Below are 14,863 nucleotides of genomic sequence, written 5' to 3'. Positions count from 1 at the left end.
CTCCCCAGTTTAGGTATCAAAACTATATTTATGTCATAAAAGAAAATTTGGTAGGACTTCATCTTTATATTTTCCAGTAGCTTGTATGGTATTGAGATTACTTGTTACTTAAATGTTTGGTGGAATTCACTTGTAAATTTTTCTAGTCCCAGAGATTTTTTCTTAGGGAACTAGTGTTTGGATTGTTCAATATTTTTTCTAAGTTAGAGTTATTAAAGTATTCTATTTCTTCTTTTGTTAATCTTGGCAGTTTATATTTTTATAAAAACTCATCCATTGCACCTAGATTCTCAGTCTTACTGGCACAATAACTTCTAATAATTGATTTAATTTCCTCTTCATTGGTAGAACATTGACCCTTTTCATTTTTGACACTGGCAATTTGATCTTTTTTTAAAATCAAACAAATCTATTTTATTCTTTTTTTGTAAAACCAGATCCTAGTTTTATTAGTTTAATTTTGTTTTTGTTTTTACTTTCAATTTTATTAGCTCTCTTTTGATTTTTAAGATTGTTATTTTTATTGGGAATTTTTCATTTGTTCTTTCCTAGTTTTTTTTTTAATTGCATGGTCAATTCATTGATCTGCTATTTCTCCCTTTTATTAATGCATGTATTTTAAAATATAAAATTTCCTCAAATTAGTAGTACTATTAAAAATGATTTGTTCTCTGACCTACTCATTGTTAGAATTGGATTATTTAGTTTCCAATACACTCTTAATTTATATTTACATTGTCCTTTTTTTAATATAATTCTTATTGAATTGTGGTCTGAAAAGTGGGTATTTAATATTTGTGCTTTTTTGCATTTAATTATGGGGTTTTTATGCTCTAATACATGGTCAGTTTTTGTGAGGCACAACGTACAATTGAGAAAAAAGCATAGTCTTTTCTATTTTCATTCATTTTTTCCAGAAATCTATTATATCTAAGTTTTAAAAGATTTTATTCATCTCTTTGGCTTCATTATTATTTACTTTATGATTAGATTTATCTAATTTTGAGAGGAAAAACCTGAGATTCTTGGTTTTATTTTTTTGTTTTTTTAGTTTTACTAATATTTTACTATTTTAGTTTTACTAATATTTCCTCTTATAATTTATTTAACTTTTAAGAATTCGGATGCTGTGCCATTTCAAGCATACTTTGAATGTTGATATTACTTCATTGTCTATGATGTAGTTTCTCAGGTAATGCCTTTTAATTAGGCCTGGTTTTGTTTTTGTTTTATATGAAATTTTGATGGCCATGTTTGCCTTTTTTACTTTAACTGAAGCATAATAGCTACTGTTCTAACCCCTTATTTTAACTCTCTGTTGCATCTTATTTTTTCAAGTGTATTTAAACGACATATGGTTGGCTTCTGGTTTCTAATCCATTTCCATTTTATGGGTGAATTTATCCAGTTTTCATTCACAGTTATAATTATGGCATTGTAATTTCTTCTGTTTGACTCTGTCTCTGTCTCTATTCTTGTGACAAAATTCAGAACACAATCAAAACTAAGTTTATTCAGTCAGTTTATTAATAACTTTTTTTCCTTTGGAATTCAAAGTAGTTTATATAGGGTGTTCATCTATTATCAGATGTGGTGACAATGATTGTTATCCATTTTTCAAATAAAATTTAGAAGTAGATAATTCTTAACATTAAACTCTCTCCTTGAACTTGCTTTCCTGTGTTAATATTAGTTGTTACCCTTTCTCATATCTCCACACATATAAAACGACTTACCCAAACCATCTGAACACACCCTTTACACACTCATTTCTGTTTTTTTTCTCCTTTCCAGTTCACTGTCCGCAATTTTCTCTTCAGCTTAGTCAAAATCCTTTTCCTTCTTCCCTTCCCTTCCTTATCCCCAAAGGTAATTCATTCCCACAGAGAGTAGATTCTTATTTTATCCACTTCTCAGAATTAAGGGAGGAGGCAACTTGGTACAGTTACATGGCTAAGATAGTAGTAGAATGGATATAGGCTTGATCCCCAGGGCAAGTTGGGGCTCTCTGAGTGGTATATAAAGAAATGGATGATATGCTTGGTTCATTTTCCCCACAAAGATGATGGCCAGGATTGGAATCTCTCTGGCTTCAGTGAATTTTCCCTTTTCTCCCCCTCACTGCCTACCCTCCTCCCCCAGCCACTTGCAGTACTACTAAAGTTGATATGAAATATTTGAGAGGTTTCTTCCCAATCTTCATTTGGTTCATTCAATTCCTATTTTTGAGCCTATAGTGACAGCTGCCTTTTACCTCATACCTCTCTCTTTAAGTGGTACCTTCAGCAAACAATTCCTTGCCATCTCTAAAGTGAACTTACTCGCGATATAAATTACATCCACATATGCAACCATCATAATTAAAATCCCATCTGCGGCACAAAAGATATTTCCACTTATCCTATGTATGCTATCATTAAATATCAAAAACCATGATACTGTCATGGGGGGAAAAGGGGAAGGGGAAAAATGCCTATAGAAACTCCTCCCTGTATTCCTTGAAAAAAAGACATTTATTAGATGCTCTTGCCATTAAGTATATTGTCCTTTTTTTAAATTTCTATGATAGAGAAATGAAGTGACTAATAGCTAGTTTGAAAGAAATAAATGAATTCATTACCTCCCAATATTGCTAATTAATACACACTTGTATATTTGACAAGAAATGCAAGAACAAATAAGAAAATCTGATTTTATTACTGGAACTCTATGCATGTGTATTTGTGTATAGTTGTGTGTGTGAACAATTTGAATATAGGCAGATAGATAGATGTCAGAATAGTAATATGAGGAGTAAAATTCATAGCCAAGCTTAGGTAGTAGAGTCTAATGGGTGTTTTGAACAGTGACCTTACCTTTGAAAATATTTAAATTCTGGGTAAGAATAGGAGAGAATTTCAGAAATTAAAATAGAGATTTGATTTTAAAAATCATGTTTTAAATATAATTTTATTTAAAAATTTTGTTCATGACAGAAAAATAGAAAATGTTGCTGTGTTTTTTGTGCCCCACTTTTGCCATACCATTCAGAATGACAGAAAATGAGACTAGAAGGGACTAAAAACTCCACTCTATTTAGGCCAGCTATTAATTGTAACAAGACTGATGGAGATCAAAGCCATAAAGACTACAAACATGCTTAATACTTTTTTAAAGAAAAGCAAGAGTAGCTATTAAATATGACAAGCACTAAATTATATCACAAAAAATCATTGGTTTTATATTAAGGCATAAAAATGTTCTAATTGCTATTTTCTCCTATGTTAGAGTTCAAATGTTGGAGTTTGTTCTTCTCAAAGCACAGCCGGTTTAGAGGCTTAGAGCCCTTCGGATGTCTCCAAATCCAAAGGTTCTGTCCTTCAGCCTCTGCCTCTGCTTTCTTCTGCCTCCAACCAAGACAGAGATGGAAGGTCTCTCTTATCTCCTTCTGGGGAGCCCAGCCACCAACTTGCCGCGGAGAGAGGGCTTCTGGCGTAGCTCCACTGAAATCAAAGTGTTCTCTGCACCAGAGTCGTTCCTCTCGAGTCCAGCACGATCAGCCAGCCAAGAGGAAAAAATGTATTCTGCCATAGATCCCTCATCGCTGGCCTTTTATCTGCCTCTTCTGAGAGAATGGGATTATGGGTTTTCTCCCATAGTGCTCTCTGGCCCAATGAGCTTTAAGGGAGGTGTAGAAAGTGTACTTTGTGAAGCTATCATACTTATGGACTCCAGTGAGTAAAGGTGTGAACACAAGCCTTGTCTTAATTAGTTCTACTTAGTACCTTGTTTCAGGTTCTGGCCAAAACAACTTCTTGTAAGATTAGATCAACTCTAATTACTTAGCAGTTAGTAAGGATTCCAACACTCCTAGTCTGTGGGATTGTCTGTCCATGCATAATCTGATCATAACTTTTCTAAGCAAAGTTCAGAGAAAAAGAGAATAATAATGAAAAAAAAAGAATAAAATTAAAATAACTAAATTCTGAGTTGTTTAGACAAATAATTGCTCATGAAAAGGGCAATTTACCAGAAAATGACATTGACAAGAATTATGACAATTTTAAATATGTTTAACCAATAAAAAGCAATAGAAATAAGAATCTGAAAACAACTCAGAATGTATATTAGTTAGCAAACAGTAAACTAACTTACTAAAGCAACATGGATTCAGAATAACATTTTGAATATAAACTCTTTTCTAAAATCTTACAAAGAAGGATGATGGATAGTTATGATCAATATCATTTCATAAAGAATATGGAAGCAGTGAGAGCAAAACCAATTTAAAGGAAGTTTGACAAGAGATCAAACTAAGCAAAGTCATTTTGAGGGTAATGAAGAATGAAAAATGGAAAAGTTGAATACAAATTTTTATAACAGACCTTTTTTTCCTGCCCATAACCAAGGACAGCAGAGCTCCTTATACTCACACTCTTGCATCATAATCCTAGATGTCTTTACGGAAGAGAGAGAAATAACACTAAAAAAAGAACACATAAATAATAGTCAAATTGGGCCAAATTAATAGAGAAAAGATCCATGCTAGAACAGATACAATTGTGAGGGTATTGAGGAATTCATTTCCAAGGGATAGGATAATTTACCAAAAACATGTAAAAATTCCCGATTAATATAAATGCATCACTGAAAGAGAATATCAATAACTACCAATCCTCGTTCGGTTGTAGAAGAGACCATCTTAAATGCTCTTTTCCAACAAAGTATCTCTGATCCATATTTCAAAATCATTCAAACTTCCTTGATAGTCTTTTATTTTAACTCTCAGGAAAAGTATAAAACAGGGAGACGTATATTCACCAACTGTATTTGCCCCTTTAATATAGGAGATTAAATTGAGCCCAAGTTTAAAAAGGCTTCAATGTGGATGATGAGATACTCCAAATACTCCTGTTTGTGAATGATCTTGTGCTAATTGCATCAAGTCTCAGAATACTTCAGAGTCTCCTGGAATAGATTGCTAACCACTTTACAAAGTTTGACCTGATCACACACACACAGGAAAGACTAAGTGAATGAAAAATACTTATTGTCCAGCTTATGATGTGCATTTTGATGGACAATCTATAAAGCATATCCAACAATGACAACAGACCACCCAAATGGATGATATCTTAGACCAAGAATGTTGGCTACATTCTTTTCAGGGAAGTATGAGACTCCTCTAATGACCAACTCTCCCCTCCCTCCCCCCAAAAAAGATATATTTTTATTCTGTTTATTGCTGTGTGGATTTAAAACAGCAAAATGATAGTCACTGAATAATTGGAAATTAATATCATAACAGAAGGAAATAAAGAGATCCATGTGAGAAAACTATAGCATATAAATTATGAATAGCTTCAAAAAAGAAAGATGACTTGATAGAATTCTATATTTGATAAGAAGAGGTAGACTGGTCATGGAACTGGGTAGTAAAAGAAAGAAAGATTTCTGTAATGGCAAACCTCAGAATGTCAGGGAAAAGTGAAATGGGCTTCTAGGACTTATGTTTAATTTATGGGACTATACAGATAGGAGTCACACAAGATTGGCAAAGATTACAATCTACATCAATGGAGAGAATTAAAAATCTATGTTAATCACAGATCAATTTGAATATTGGATTTTTAAAAAAATTTCTTCATTTGGGTTACTTTTTTTTAAAAAGTATTTTATCAAACAAGAGTTGGTGACAGCCAGTTTTAAATTCCTTGTGGTTATTGGCTACCTAAGGGGAAAAATACCCCAATTAAAGTCAATATTACCGATGTCCTTCTCTTCAAAGAAGCCAACATTAAATGAAAATAAGACTGAATTTATTTATCTTTTTATTAGACATATAATATATAGTGATTCCATTACTTGCCATCTCTAAATTGAGACCGATAGCATTAGAATAACAATCTTTTGTTATTCAGAATCGCAATTCTATTCCAGAAGTTTCTTAACTTTAAGATTTTTATCTTGTTCCCCACAACTGTACTCCATAATGCTTAATCCTTTTGACCTGTGCTACATACCTAAAGGGCAAAGAGACCACACTGCTCTTAGCCTGAAAGGTGACTCTACAAGTAGAACAGTGCTTTTTATAAATCTTTTCATGTGCACTTCACTTTGAGGTGAAATTCAACCCCAGCTACCCAAGTCCATGAATAAAATCCTGCATTTCTGAATATTAATAACAATAGTTTTTTTTTTTTCCCCCAGCCACTCACTTCCGACTAATTTATAACCCTTCATTGCTCTTCCTTTCTGATAATATTCAAATGCATTATTTGAGGTGGGGAGTGACAAAACAGAAAGAAAGTCATTTCACAGTGGTTGCATTAGAATATAATCCCAGTCATAAAAAGGAAAGCCCCTGTAAATTCTTCTCTGTTGCTATTAGCACTTGGCTTCATTATACTATTAGTAATGAATTTATTAGCAATGATGGTGATAACTTTTTAGTATTTTTTCTTATTATCATGGAGCAATAACCATGCTATAGTTCACATGTTAAAGATATCATACAGGCAAAAAAAAGTGCTTAAATTCTTCCTGCTTGCTTCTGTAACATGATTTCCTTTCCATGTCTCCAGAAACTTGACTGTGGGCATCATCCTTCTTTCATTCATTACTAAAGGGATTTTGGAAACAATGGAGAAGAAAAATTTATTAATGCTCATTATAGTCTATTTTGTCTCTTTTCATTTTTTGAGTAAATAAACTTTATAAATATATGTATTCCTTATCTTAAGACATGCTTTTTTTTTATTTTTTTTTACTTTTATTTCCAAACTTAGTCATCTGTTTAAAATAAGTTTCTTTTTTTTTGGTGAACTTAAGCAACAAACTTAATCAACAAACATTTCAATGTACACTGGAAAAAAAATGACTTTATATAAGCATCTATATATGTTAAAAATATTTAATGTGATATTTAATATATTAAATAATTAATATTAATTATTGCTATTAATATTAATTAATTATTAATATAATTGATATATTTAATTTTTAATGATATGTGAAAATTTCCAATTTTCATGCTGTTACTTGTGGAGGGAGGGAAGCCCAATTCTACAGAATCAGTAGTCTCCCAATGAAGCTATATAACTATGAATCATAGGACAATAGGGTCCCAGAAGAATCAAAATTGATAGTTAACTCAAAATCAGGAGAGGGTACATGTGGGGATATATATGACATAATACAACATCAACAATTATTTTTAGGCAAGAACTAATGCAAAGGGTATTATTAAAGAAATAGGTATGTAACTGAGAATTAATTGTTCAACTAGTGAAAATAAAGATTATCTTATTGCATAAGAACTATTAAAAGATCAAAAAAGTAGCTTTCCAATGTGTTGAATGGATGGTCCATGGAAAATTTATGAAAGAATATAGACAAAAAAAGTACATTATGAGAAGCATAGATTGGTTATAGTCTACCTCCATGCTTAGTTTAATGGAGAAAATACCCATATGCTTAAGACAGAATAAAGTAAGAAAATACTGTTTAATATGAATGTATTTCTAGATTAAAATATGTTTTCAAAAACTGAATAAATATTAAGTGCCTGCTATGTACTAGTCACAGGAGGTACAAAGATGAAAAAGTGCATAATCCTTATCTGGAAGGAACATATATATTCTTTATGGGGAAATAGCACATATAGAGATAAGCATAAAATATGATGAGGCCTAAGAGAGAACTAGACAAAGTACTCAAGGAAAATTTGGAGAAAGAGAGAATACCTTCATCTGGGAAACATTGCAGTGTAGGAAGAGAGGGTGGAGGGGAACTATTTATTGGTTTTTCTTTTCTTTTTTTTGCATACAAATGTTAATAAAAAGCTGTTTTTAGATGAGTTTAAAGGAGATTCTTATACATATGTATGTAATGTTTTATCTAACTGTCACGTATTAAACATTTGCCTGACAAACTAAGAGGATTGAAGAAATTTACAGACATAGATATGAATTATAAAAAAGGAAGAAAAGTAGAACAAATTATTTTTGGGGAATACTTAGTGAGGAAAAACATCCATTGTTTTATAATTAATCTAGGTACAGTCAGATATTTCATGTCCATTGTGAGTATCTACTTTTATCCCATTTATTGACCTGCTAAGACTTCTTCAAAAGTGTAGTTAGACTGACTAAGGAAACTTTTGTGAAATCTCACTAAGCTTCTGAAAGATTTCTGTATTTATAGATATGGAATTTTTAAAAAGTTGAAATAGAGGACATTTTAAATGTAAATGGGAAAGATGTTAGGCTGTGAGATTTTTTTTTATAAAGACTTTCTTTTCTCCTCTGAGCTGAATGCACTTTCAAGTATGGATTATAGGAAAAAAAGTGCATATTTTAACATGTTATTTTTAAATTTTGGTTCAGTACAGTACATTGTTTCTAAAAGGCCAATATATCAGGTTAGTCCTGTGACTAGATATTGACAAAACTAGAGTTAATCAGTATACTGGACTAGGCATATGGATTTTTCGTAGTCTCTATATCTTTATGATGTTATTCTACGTCTCAACATTTTTTACTTTTCCTAATGGTGACTATAATCTGCTTCACTGCAAGCAACTTTAAAGAATGCTTCTTCAGCAGTGATAAAGTGTCTCAAGGAAAATAAAATGAAAGTCGACCTATACAACTCTTTGAGATAATATTTAATAATAAAAGCATAGTTCCTTGAAAATAATAGGTGTACAATAGTTTTTGAAAAGTTGCATATATGCAAATTTTTCTGTTAATATAGAATCTAGAGTTTCTATAAATATAGACATTATTTTTATTTTATATTTTTATTCTCACAGTGAATAAAAAGCAGATTTGCCCTAAAAACTAAAATGAGCTTTAAAAAACCAAAACTAAACATATCTTGAGCAAACACAGTTTTCTTTTCTTTTTTTTTTTAATTTTTATTTAATAATTACTTTATATTGACAAAATCCATGCCAGGGTAATTTTTTTTTTACAACATTATCCCTTGCACTCATTTCTGTTCCAATTTTTTCCCCTCCCTCCCTCCACCCCCTCCCCTAGATGGCAAGCAGTCCTTTATATGTTGGATATGTTGCAGTATATCCTAGATACAATATATGTGTGCAGAACTGAACAGTTCTCTTGTTGCACAGGGAGAATTGGATTCAGAAGGTAAAAATAACCCGGGAAGAAAAACAAAAATGCAGATAGTTCACATTCGTTTCCCAGTGTTCTTTCTTTGGGTGTAGCTGCTTTTGTCCGTCATTTATCAATTGAAACTCAGTTAGGTCTCTTTGTCAAAGAAATCCACTTCCATCAAAATATGTCCTCATACAATATCGTTGTCGAAGTGTATAATGATCTCCTGGTTCTGCTCATTTCACTTAGCATCAGTTCATGTAAGTCTCGCCAGTCCTCTCTGTATTCATCCTGCTGGTCATTTCTTACAGAACAATAATATTCCATAACATTCATATACCACAATTTACCCAGCCATTCTCCAATTGATGGGCATCCATTCATTTTCCAGTTTCTAGCCACTACAAATAGGGCTGCTACAAACATTTTGGCACATACAGGTCCCTTTCCCTTCTTTAGTATTTCTTTGGGATATAAGCCCAATAGAAACACTGCTGGATCAAAGGGTATGCACAATTTGATAATTTTTTGGGCATAATTCCAGATTGCTCTCCAGAATGGTTGGATTCGTTCACAACTCCACCAACAATGCATTAGTGTCCCAGTTTTCCCGCATCCCCTCCAACATTCATCATTATTTTTTCCTGTCATCTTAGCCAATCTGACAGGTGTGTAGTGGTATCTCAGAGTTGTCTTAATTTGCATTTCTCTGATCAATAATGATTTGGAACACTCTTTCATATGAGTGGTAATAGTTTCAATTTCATCCTCTGAAAATTGTCTGTTCATATCCTTTGACCATTTATCAATTGGAGAATGGCTTGATTTCTTATAAATTTGAGTCAGTTCTCTATATATTTTGGAAATGAGGCCTTTATCAGAACCTTTAACTGTGAAGATGTTTTCCCAGTTTGTTGCTTCCCTTCTAATCTTGTTTGCATTAGTTTTGTTTGTACAAAGGCTTTTTAATTTGATGTAATCAAAATTTTCTATTTTGTGATCAGTAATGGTCTCTAGTTCATCTTTGGTCACAAATTTCTTTCTCCTCCACAAGTCTGAGAGATAAACTATTCTATGTTCCTCTAATTTATTTATAATCTCGTTCTTTATGCCTAGGTCATGGACCCATTTTGATCTTATCTTGGTATATGGTGTTAAGTGTGGGTCCATGCCTAATTTCTGCCATACTAATTTCCAATTATCCCAGCAGTTTTTATCAAATAATGTTTTTCCCAGAAGTTAGGGGCTTTGCGTTTGTCAAACACTAGATTGCTATAGTTGACTATTCTGTCTTGTGAACCTAACCTTTTCCACTGATCCACTAATCTATTTCTTAGCCAATACCAAATGGTTTTGGTGACTGCTGCTTTATAATATAATTTTAGATCAGGAACAGCTAGGCCACCTTCATTTGATTTTTTTTTCATTAATTCCCTTGAGATTCTCGACTTTTTATTGTTCCATATGAATTTTGTTGTTATTTTTTCTAGATCATTAAAATATTTTCTTGGAAGTCTGATTGGTATAGCACTAAATAAATAGATTAGTTTAGGGAGTGTTGTCATCTTTATTATGTTCGCTCAGCCGATCCAAGAGCACTTAATATTTTTCCAATTATTTAAGTCTGACTTTATTTGTGTGGAGACTTTTTTATAATTTTGCTCATATAATTCCTGACTTTCCTTTGGTAGATAGATTCCCAAATATTTTATGGTATCAACAGTTATTCTGAATGGAATTTCTCTTTGTATCTCTTGCTGTTGGGTTTTGTTGGTGCTGTATAAAAATGCTGAGGATTTATGGGGATTTATTTTGTAGCCAGCTACTTTGCTAAAATTATGAATTATTTCTAATAGCTTTTTAGTAGAATCTCTGGGGTTCTCTAGGTATACCATCATATCATCTGCAAAGAGTGATAGTTTGGTTTCCTTATTGCCTACTCTAATTCCTTTAATATCTTTCTCGACTCTTATTGCCGAGGCTAGTGTTTCTAATACAATATTAAATAATAATGGTGATAGTGGGCAACCTTGCTTCACTCCAGATCTTACTGGGAAAGGTTCCAGTTTTTCCCCATTGCATATGATGCTTACTGATGGTTTTAAATATATGCTCCTGACTATTTTAAGGAAAAGTCCATTTATTCCTATGCTCTCAAGTGTTTTTATTAGGAATGGATGTTGGATTTTATCAAATGCTTTTTCTGCATCTATTGAGATGATCATATGGTTTTTGTTTGTTTGGTTATTGATATAGTCAATTATGCTAATAGTTTTCCTAATATTGAACCAGCCCTGCATTCCTGGTATAAATCCTACTTGGTCATAGTGTATTATCCTGGTGACGATTTTCTGTAATCTTTTTGCTAATATTTTATTTAAGATTTTAGCATCAATATTCATTAGGGAGATTGGTCTATAATTTTCTTTCTCTGTTTTCAGCCTACCTGGTTTAGGTATCAGTACCATGTCTGTGTCATAAAAGGAGTTTGGTAGGACTCCTTCAATCCCTATTTTTTCAAATAGTTTATTTAGCATTGGAGTTAATTGTCCTTTAAATGTTTGGTAGAATTCACATGTAAATCCATCTGGTCCTGGGGATTTTTTCTTAGGGAATTGATTGATAGTTTGTTCTATTTCTTTTTCTGAGATGGGACTGTTTAGGATATTTACTTCTTCCTCTGTTAGTTGCCTCTTGTTTGGGCAAGCTATATTTTTGGAGGTATTTTTCTATTTCATTTAAGTTGTCGAATTTATTGGCATAAAGTTGGGCAAAGTAACTTCTCATTATTGCTCTAATTTCCTCTTCGTTAGTGGCGAGTTCTCCCTTTTCATTTTTAAGACTAAAAATTTGATTTTCCTCTTTCCTTTTTTTAATCAGATTTACTAAGGGTTTGTCTATTTTGTTGGTTTTTTCATAGAACCAACTCTTAGTTTTATTAATTAATTCAATAGTTTTTTTACTTTCAATTTTATTGATCTCTCCTTTTATTTTTAGAATTTCAAGTTTAGTGTTTGACTGGGGGTTTTTAATTTGTTCCTTTTCTAGCATTTTTAGTTGCAAACCCAATTCATTGACCTTCTCTTTCTCTATTTTATACAAATAGGCCTCTAGAGATATGAAATTTCCCCTTATTACCGCTTTGGCTGCATCCCATACATTTTGGTATGATGTCTCATTATTATCGTTTTCTTGGGTGAAGTTATTAATTATGTCTATGATTTGCTGTTTCACCCAATCATTCTTTAGTATGAGATTTTTTAGTTTCCAATTATTTTTTGGTCTACTTCCCCCTGTTTTTTTGTTGAATGTAATTTTCATTGCATCGTGGTCTGAAAAGGATGTATTTACTATTTCTGCCTTACTGCATTTGAGTTTGAAGTTTTTATGTCCTAATATATGGTCAATTTTTGTATAGGTTCCATGAACTGCTGAAGAGAAAGTGTATTCCTTTCTGTCTCCATTACATTTTCTCCAGAGATCTATCATATCTAACTTTTCTAGTATTCTATTTACCTCTTTGACTTCTTTCTTATTTATTTTGTGGTTTGATTTATCTAATTCTGAGAGTGCAAGGTTAAGATCTCCCACTATTATAGTTTTACTGTCTATTTCTTCTTGCAGCTCTCTTAATTTCTCTTTTAAGAATTTAGATGCTACACCACTTGGTGCATATATGTTTAATATAGATAGTGCTTCATTATCCATGCTACCCTTTAGCAAGATATAGTGCCCTTCCTTATCTTTTTTAATTAGATCAATTTTTGCTTTAGCTTGATCTGAGATCAGGATGGCTACCCCTGCTTTTTTGACTTCACCTGAAGCCGCTCCAACCTTTTACCTTTAACCTGCATGTATCTCCCCGCTTCAGGTGTGTTTCCTGTAAACAACATATTGTAGGATTCTGGCTTTTAATCCATTCTGCTAACCGCTTCCTCTTTATGGGGGAGTTTACCCCATTCACATTTATGGTTAGAGTGACCAATTCTGTATTACTTGCCATCTTGTTAACTCCGGTTTATGCTTTTCTCCCTTCTTTCCCCTTTCTCCCCTTTCCAGTATTAAGCTTGTGAGCACCACTTGCTTCTCACAGCCTTCCCTTTTTAGTATCCCTTCCCCCGCCTTAGAGTTCCTCCCCTATCTTACCCCTTTCCCTCCCAGTTTCCATATTCCCTTCCTCTTAGCTTATTCCTTCCCTTTTCACTTTTCCCTTCTCACTTTTCAATGAGGTGGGAGAAGTTTCACCATAGATTGAATATGTCTTAAGATTTTTCACTTAAAGGCAATTCTGAAGGCAGTAAGATACCCACTATATTCATCCCCCTCCATTCTTTCTCTCAGATATAATAGGTTCCCTATGCCTCTTCATGAGATGTACTACCCCCACTTTACCCTTTTTCTGGTACAATGTCCTTTCCACATCAATTTCTAGAACAAGGTATACATGTATTCTTTATACATCTATATAGTCAAAATATAGTTCCCAAGATTAATCTTTACCTTTTTAGATTTCTCTTGAGTTCTATATTTGTAGATCAAACTTTTTGTTAAGTTCTGGATTTTTCATCAGAAATAGATGAAATTCGCTTACTTCGTTGAATGTCCATCTTCTTCCCTGGAAAAAGATGCTCATTCTAGCTGGGTAAGTTATTTTTGGTTGCATACCAAGTTCCTTAGCCTTTCAGAATATCATATTCCAGGCCCTTCGATCTTTTAATGTGGATGCTGCCAGATCCTGGGTGATCTTTATTGTGGCTCCTTGATACTTGAATTGGGTTTTTCTAGCCGCTTGCAATATTTTTTCCTTTGTCTGAGGGTTCTGGCATTTGGCCACTATATTCCTTTGTGTTTTGATTTTAGGATCCCTTTCAGTGGGTGATCGATGAATCCTTTCAATGTTTATTTTTATCTCTGTTCCTATGACTTCTGGGCAGTTCTCTTTGATAATTTCCTGGAAAATAGTGTCCAGGCTCTTTTTTTCATCATGCTTTTCTGGGAGTCCAATGATTCTCAGATTGTCTCTCCTGGATCTGTTTTCCAGGTCTGTTGTCTTCCCCAGAAGGTATTTCACATTCTTTTCCATTGTTTGATTTTTTTGGATTTGCTTGACTGATTCTTCTTGTCTCCTCGAGTCATTCAATTCCAATTGTTCAATTCTGATTTTCAGTGAAGTATTTTCTTCACTCATTTTTTAAAAATCTTTTTCTAATTGTCCCATTGAGTTCTTTTGTTCTGTGGAATTTTTTTCCATTCGCCAATTTTGTTTTTTAGAGAGCTATTTTCTGTTTCCAGTTCACTAATCCTATTTTTCAAGGATTTTACTTCTTTATCCACTCTCTCTTTAACTGACTTCTCCAGGCTCTTTTGACAAGCTTCCCTCTCCTTTTGCCAAGCCTCTCTCTGCTTTTCCCATTTTTCTTCTAGCTCCCTTGTGAGAGCCTTTTTAATTACTTCTATGAGGTTCATCTGTGCTGAGGAACAGATGATCTCCTCCTTTGGGGATTCACCTGGGGACTGTCTGTTTTTAGTCTCCTCAGGATTTAGAGTCTGCTCTCTATCTGTATAGAAGCTGTCAAGGGTTAAAGTCCTCTTCAGTTTCTTGCTCATTCTGTCTAATAATCAAAGACAAACTAGCAAAGAAAAACAGAAAAAACTGGAGTCTTTCTTTGGGGGAGGGGCTGGGTATGTTATCGAGCTTCCTCTACAGACTGCAGGGGGCAGCAGTGAGTTACTAGCCCGACTGTGCTGCGCCTGCGCTCTAA

Source organism: Antechinus flavipes, chromosome X (genome assembly GCF_016432865.1).
Source record: "Antechinus flavipes isolate AdamAnt ecotype Samford, QLD, Australia chromosome X, AdamAnt_v2, whole genome shotgun sequence".
In the NCBI taxonomy this organism is placed as follows: domain Eukaryota; kingdom Metazoa; phylum Chordata; class Mammalia; order Dasyuromorphia; family Dasyuridae; genus Antechinus; species Antechinus flavipes.
This window is presented reverse-complemented; position numbering follows the sequence as displayed.